General features: G+C 41.8%; 1 long non-coding RNA gene across 1 annotated transcript in view; it reads right to left on the reverse strand.

The window, feature by feature from the left end:
- Nucleotides 1-7397, reverse strand: part of LOC112469559 — a 24921-nt gene that overhangs the window by 1108 nt on the left and 16416 nt on the right. The window lies entirely within an intron of this gene.

Consider the following 7397-nt stretch of genomic DNA (forward strand, 5'->3'; position numbering starts at 1 on the left):
TAAAGGTGGGCCAAAATGAGCTGGAAGCTGAGCCTAGTGGTGACCCAGAAAGAGAGAAAAAGCAAGGTGGCAGGGACTGGCAACTCTGTTCCATATCCACTCAATGTTGAAGACTTTTTTTTTTTTTTTTTGAATCAGACGCTGCTCAAGGGACAATAGTTTCATGGTAGAACATTTTGTTTATATCTTCTCATTTCCTGAGGTTCCTCCCTGGAACAAAGAATTTGATTCTCTTTCGTCTTAGCTAAAGTAGTAGATGCTCATCGTAAGATTCAAAAACAATTTTTTTTTCTTTTAAAAATTCAACTACAGTTTTATCTGATGGCCTGTAGCAAGTGTGGATTCCTCAAGTGAAAGGGCATTGAGAGGAGTCAACAGTTTCCAACAAAACGTTTTCAATGCCTGAGAGATTTTTTAAAAATTATTGTTGGATTCTTATTAAGTTCATCTTAGAAAACTTTGCAAATGTTGCAATAGTTATTTTTAAACAAATATCTCTCTCACTTCCGTTTCCTAACCTGGCTTTCTCACTTCATGAAATACAAACATTACTTTAAAAAGACAAAACTTATATTGATTGATTTACTAATTTAAAAATTCTCCAAGGATAGAGTGACAATATAATTTGTCACCCAAGCTGGGACACTTTTGATTGAAAGGAGACGCTTTTAATAATTATACAAGGACAACAGATGTAAACTGGGTTTGTCCTGGGTAATCAGAACATATCCATGGGAAATTGGAATAATTAGAACTTCCAAATTATACATAGCCAGCTTTTAGGAGGAAGGAAGGCTCCCCATAGAGAGAAAATGTATATTGAATTTAACTTAAAAATCTAAGGAACTAGAGATTATTAAAAACTTATTTCAGAAATCATTGAAAATACTTTTCAATGATATAGGAACTAGAGATTATTAAAAACTTATTTCAGAAATCATTGAAAATACTTTTTGTTAATATACACTGTTCTCTCTTGCTCAGAGAATCCTGAACAAGTATTCATACTTCAGGTATTTTAGACCAGGAGGAGTGGCCCACCTCAGAATGGGTCCCCATGGCCCATGGCCCTCTAAATTTAAACAACATCATTATTCTTGGCCTGAATTTAAAGCCACCACAATCACACAGGTACTAATGAGGTGGATTACCAGGAGCTAGGTGCTCTTCATCAATAAGAAGGAGGTGAGGAGATGTGAATACTTCCCATTTTGAGACTCTCTTGACTTTAATTTGTTCATCACTGAGACTGATTGCTCTTTCTCTCTGACTTTCAACCTCCTGGACCAACTGAGGTTGGCTCATAATATGAACCTTTAAAAGGATACACAATCTCATCCTGATTAAAGATGTCTTTCGCTTCATTACCATTATGAAACCATTCAACTAGTAAAATGTCTCCACTCTGTACAAAGGCTGATGGGGGGACCCCTACTCAATCAGAATGCCTTTGTGATTTACTCATTGGAACCGATCAGTCCTAAGCCTGGCCAAAGCAGAGAAAGTTGGTTTAAGAGCTCAGAGGCAGAGATATGAAATAAGACAGAATATTACTGACAATAGATTGGCAAGCTGTAAGGCAATTAAGGTTGCCAGTGATTCCTGGATTTCACTGGACACTATTACCAGTTCATTCCCCATTTTTCTGCTATGACAGTACTTAGAGTTGAGATCTTCAGGGAAAGAAAGGAAACAAGTGTACCTGGTAAGTCTTCAACATTTCAGCCACTTAAAACTATCTTCAAATCCTTGCTTATTGCAGCTTACCTTGATCTAACCTGTCCAGGGAATAAGCTATAGCAGTGTTCTTCAAAATGTTGCAGTCCATGGACCACCTGCATTAAAATCTCCTGGGTACTTTGTTTAAGAAAAACAACAACAACAACAATTTCCAGGATCCTCTGAATCAGAGTCTTTGGCAGTGGTGCTCAGAAACATATTTCACACAAGTTACCTAAACGATTATTATGCATATTAACATTGAACAACCACTAATCTAGAGCAGTGCTTGTCAACCTTGCCTGCACATTATAATCATTTGCAGAACTTCTAAAAACCCCAAATGTCCAGGCTTCTCCTTGGCCCAATCAGATCAAACTGTCTAAGGGTAGAATTCATCTTTTGAGAGTTTCTCAGGTGATTCCAATATGCAGCCAAAGTTGAGAACCAGTGCAATAGATCCATCAGTCTCAGAATATGGCAGGGCTTCCCTGTACCAAGATGATCACATCTAGGAATTTGACTGCAGTTGAGATTAACTTTCCTGTGTGACTGTGGGATCTGGGGTGGTTTAAGCCAATGTCATTCAAAATGTGATCTGCAGACCACTACTAGTCCATGAATTCTTTCACTATTGGTCTTCAAAGAACTTGTACTATCATGTGAAACAATCATATCATTAAGGTTTTTTGGTAGTAAGACTCTCCCTATGAAATAAAGAGCATATTGATATATGTTCTGATGCAAGCTCCTTACCTCATCATGGACCAGTAACAAATAGTTCGTGGATGAGTATTTTGAGCAGTGCTGGTTTAGACTAGGCATGAGGGGACCACTTCGAGGGTCCTGACAGCAATTTAGTCCAGCCCCTGACTCATGGAACTGTTGAGGCCAACCTGGAAACAGCCCCACCAGGCAAAGTGTGCTGCATTCTCAGAATGCTGATGCACTGTTCACAGAGACAATGTGCTGGGCACCAAGAAAGGCTCAACATGGATCCTTCAGAAAACCCAAACACAAGGGGACAGCCTAATGAAAAAACTATGGCCCTAAACTTGTGAACTTGCTGCCTTTGAGTCTATCACCTAGTGTGGACAGCAGAGAGTTGGCAAAAATATATGACCAAGGGCTAGAGCACCCCATGGGTGGTTTCAGTGCACAGAGAGCAAACTTTAGCCATGGCTCTCTCAGAATTTATCAGCCCATGTTAGGTTCTTCCCACTAAGTGACAAATATGGCCACCTGCAGTAGCAGGTTGACATTCTCCCAGCTTAGCAGAATGACAGCCATTGCTCCTTCCTGATAGTTTCAGCAAAAGTGCTGGGACTGATCCTCATTGAGCCAGATTTGATGATGTTCCCATCTCTAAGTCAATCACCATGACTTCGATTGGACATATCTAAACCATGTGGCCATCACTGGATACAAAAGGTATAGTAAATCCCACCTGAACCACATTGATTGGGAGTGGATAATAATAAATCCATGAGAGGAAAATTAATGGATTCCTAACAATAGAAAGGGGCATGGATGCTGGACAGGCAAAGATGATAACTGCCCACTATAAGAGCCTCTCAGAATCACAATGATTCTGAGAAGCCCTGTATGCTGCAAAGAGGCTTGACCGACATGCCTGTACCTTGGCCAGCCTCACCAGTTTGTAGAGACATGGAGGTACCCAGGTCAGTGACCAACCAAAGGAATCATGACACCCAATTCTGTCTCTCTTTTGCTTTGAGAACATCATTCAAAATGGACATTTTTTGAGGTTTATTCTTTTTGTTGTTTGACCAATTCAAGCACAACAATTTAATTACTTTTCATTCATCCATTCATTCATTTATGTATTCATTTGACAAACATTTATACTGAGTCCTGGTGATACTGATAGTTGGAGATAGCTAGGTAGATAAGGTATATTACCCTCTTTCAATGTTTGCTGCCTTAGTAATTCCCCTTGGATGCAATTTCTTTTTTTTTTTCCTCTGAGTTCCTCTCTCCTCCTTGTTCCGGTGCAGAAACCCAGGGGAAAATTGAAAGCTTCATAGGGAGTCTCTATGCTGAGAATGTGAAAAATCGTGTCACTAGGTTCTTTTCAGCCAAAATGAGATAATCTGCTTCTACGCACTTAATGAAAATCTCTTCCCATAAGCTTTCTAGGGAAATATAACCTGGATCTGGATGTAATGATTCCTTCTCAGGATTGCTTAGCCAAGTGTGACTTTTACAACTGCCTCCCAAAAGAAATTTCAGAAATTGCACCGAAAAAGGTTCACATTCTGAGACAAAACATGACATTTCCAATTGTAGAACCATGCAGGGTCTGGGGACAAAGATTCTATCTACAACCCTTTCTGAATTTCTGTATTTGACTTGAGATGCAACAAAAGAGCCGTGGAATGGCTTAACAAGCAGAGAGTGGAGACTCTAACTTGGGAGTGGCCCCACTTTTATCAAGGTGCGATGGAGGTGGTAAAAGGAGAGGGACAGAGGGTGAAGCTGCACTGGCTGCTGGAGAAGTTGGGGTGCGGCATTGCTAGGAACAGAAATCTGCTCTTTTCTGTTTATGAATTTGGCTACGAGTAGGGAATTGCACTGGAAAAGGGGTTCCTGGGAATCTTGGGGGAGTATGCACCTCTGTTCCCATGGCAACCTAGCTGGAAATGACTTTGGTTGAAACCAGCACCCTAAGCTATCGGCAAAATGCTTACCCCTGTAGATAAGGGCCGCATTTGTCCCGGTTTGCCCAGGATAGTTCCAGTTCACGCTCACTGTGCTGACATAATTATTAATGGCAGTTTTCACTGTCAGAGAAGTTCTGATTCATATAAGTACTAAAGTGCCTTATTACCAGCTTCTAGAATGAACTTCCTCATTGTGGGCAATGTGGCTGCATCCATTCCAGCATTTTGCACCAAGCCTGTGGTAAATTAGCTGCCCAGGAGCTGCAGGTTATATAAATGAATGAATGCATAAGTTTAGTTTAGCATATGGTAATTCACAAAGCAATGAGATTCACTTCACAGCTTGCCTGTTCAGTAAGGCTGACAAGGGTGGCGGGTGGGGGAGAGGTTCTTGTCATCTCTGCCTAACCTCCAAACTTCTCAAAATGCGAGATTGTGATGCCAGAAAGCCAGGACATCACCTGGGGAGAGATGTGCTGAAACTCTCAGAAAGCAGTGGTGATTCAACAAGAATGTACGTGCATAAGGCAAGAGGTGAAAATCCCAGCGTGGGCACTTGGCACTGCTGAGGAGCCCCTTTAGTTGGGTGGATACCAGTTATGGGCAGCTGAGGAAGAAACATTCTCTGGATTCTAGAGAGGGTGGTTTTGTAAAGGGGGTGTATGTGGGGGAGAGAAGGTTGTGCAGATGTGAGGGAAAACCAGAGAGAGAATTACTGTAAAAAAAAAAAAAATCTTTATTAAGTAGCAAAACCAGCAGCTGGAATAGATTAGCCGTTCCTTTTTTTTTTTTTTTTCTATTTTTGGACTTGGAAAAGAAAATGCGCAAAATAATTCCTGTTTTGGAGAAAAGTAGAGAAGGAAGCTGTTGGGGTGGGCCTGGGAAGGAAACATGGGCAATGGTGCTGTGGACCAGGACAGAGAAGCAGAGGGAACTGAGGGGCTGCAGAACTGGGGGGGGCTCCACTCCTCCCAGGGGACATGGGGACACCAATGCTGTGCTCTTTCTCCCCAGGGAATGTGGGGACCAGGTCTCTGCTCAGTGTCGGAGCAAAACCTGGGGATGAAGTGCCAAACCTGTGGTTCTCAGAGGGTGGCAGCTGAGGCCAGGTGTACACCTGACAGCTGGAGACACTACCTCAGGACCACAGTTGCGGCGTGGGGCCAGGAGGCATACCCAAGGGCCTTTCTGTTGGCCCCAGTCTCCTTTCCCTCCCATTCAGTGCACAATGTTCTTCTGATTCTAATCTCAAACTTTTGTCAAAATCTCTCAGTTTCAATATAAATGACGGGTCCAGAAGGGCTCTTCCTCACGGATGCACTGCAAATGGTAATATTTCCATTGTTTCTGAGAAGGGCAAATGGGGAAAGCATTTGGAGGCTGACAAAGCCTTGAAACTCTCCCACACTTTCGGTGGGAATGTAAATTGATACATATACTTTAGAAGCTGTTAGCTGTATCTACTAAAACACATACCCTACAACCCAGCAATTCACTCCAGCTGAAGAGGAGTAAATATGTATATGCTCACCAAGAGATATGTACCCAAATATTCAGAGTGGCAGTCTTTATAACAGTCCCAAAACAGAAACTACCCAAATGCCCATCAAACAAGTAAGCTTGTTATATAAATAATACTATATTCACACAATGAGAATGAATCATATATAATCACCAGAAACAATACGGTTGCTGAATCTCACACATGCAATGATGAGCCAGGGAAACCAGGCACAAAAAAAGGATCCGAATTTCTAATTCCATTTGTATAAAGTACAAAACAGGTGAAACTAGAGGATGCTGTTAGAAGTTGAAGTAATGGTTACCCTCTGAAGAGCTTGTAGCGATCTTGGTGCTATTATATAGGTGTGGGCAGTATGTAAAATTGAAAAGAGCTGTTCACTTACATGTGCATTTAAAAAAATATGTTATATATTTCAATAATTTAAAAGAAGTTTTAAGACCTCTAGACCCCTCTGCAGTTGTGCCATGTGAAGAGCTGGGTTTAAGATGGGCTCTGGGTAGAGTGGTTCCCTATATTGATCCAAAACTGACTTGCTGCCACTGCAACCCCCGTCCTGGTTCTGCCTTTGGCAAGGCACAGACATGTGCAGTCTTCTCACATCATCATGTCCCCCTAAGTATTTGTTTCTGGGCTAAGCATATCCCCTTCCTCAACGCCCCTTGGTAGGGGACAAAGTTTCTGTTCTAGAACTGCAAGACATAGAGATGACTCCTCACCTCTCTGGGAAAGGACTAATATTGATTGTGTCAGTTGGTCAAAATGTTTTGTTCTTTCGTTTATTTTTTTTCTTATTTCTCATTGGAGACTATGCTCCAGCTTCCAGCCCGCCATCAAAGGTGGGAATGCTTTGATCAGCCAAGAAGTCACGGACCCCAGTGCAGTCTCAGCTCCTTTAAGTAAAGTGGGGACCCAGAGAAGCTGGCCCACCACCCATAGCCAAACTCCAACACTGGGCCTGGACGCCAATTCACTAGGGGAGAAGCGCGGACCCTTTTCAGCCCTTCTCCTGGGCACTCACTGTCTTTCCTCACTGAAACTATCAAAAGGCTGGTGCCTCTTCATGTTCTTATTCATTGAAGTAAACATAATTTCTATAGTGGGGTGACTTTTCATGGGAATAGTATGAACACGGCACAGGGAAGGGCACACAGAACTTAGTGTGACAGCTCTGAGGACTGGGGCAGCAGTCGTATTTGGTTAAACTCATTTGCTTCCAAGAAAAAGGAAAAACAATTTACTCCTTAGTGAATGTCAGCGAGGTCTTCATACTTGAGAAGGGAATCTGACCAATAGTATCCTAGTGGTTTCCATGTTTATCATCTTGGTTGTCCTCTTATGATAATCCACATTGGAATGACTTGATTTCTGAAGTAATAAGAAAAATTGATTTCTCATGACCCCCAACTCTGTTTTAGACTCTGCCACAAAGTCACTTAAAATATACTTAAGCTGACCTCTTTTTTTTTTTT

Source organism: Pteropus alecto, unplaced genomic scaffold (genome assembly GCF_000325575.1).
Source record: "Pteropus alecto unplaced genomic scaffold, ASM32557v1 scaffold86, whole genome shotgun sequence".
Lineage (NCBI taxonomy): Eukaryota > Metazoa > Chordata > Mammalia > Chiroptera > Pteropodidae > Pteropus > Pteropus alecto.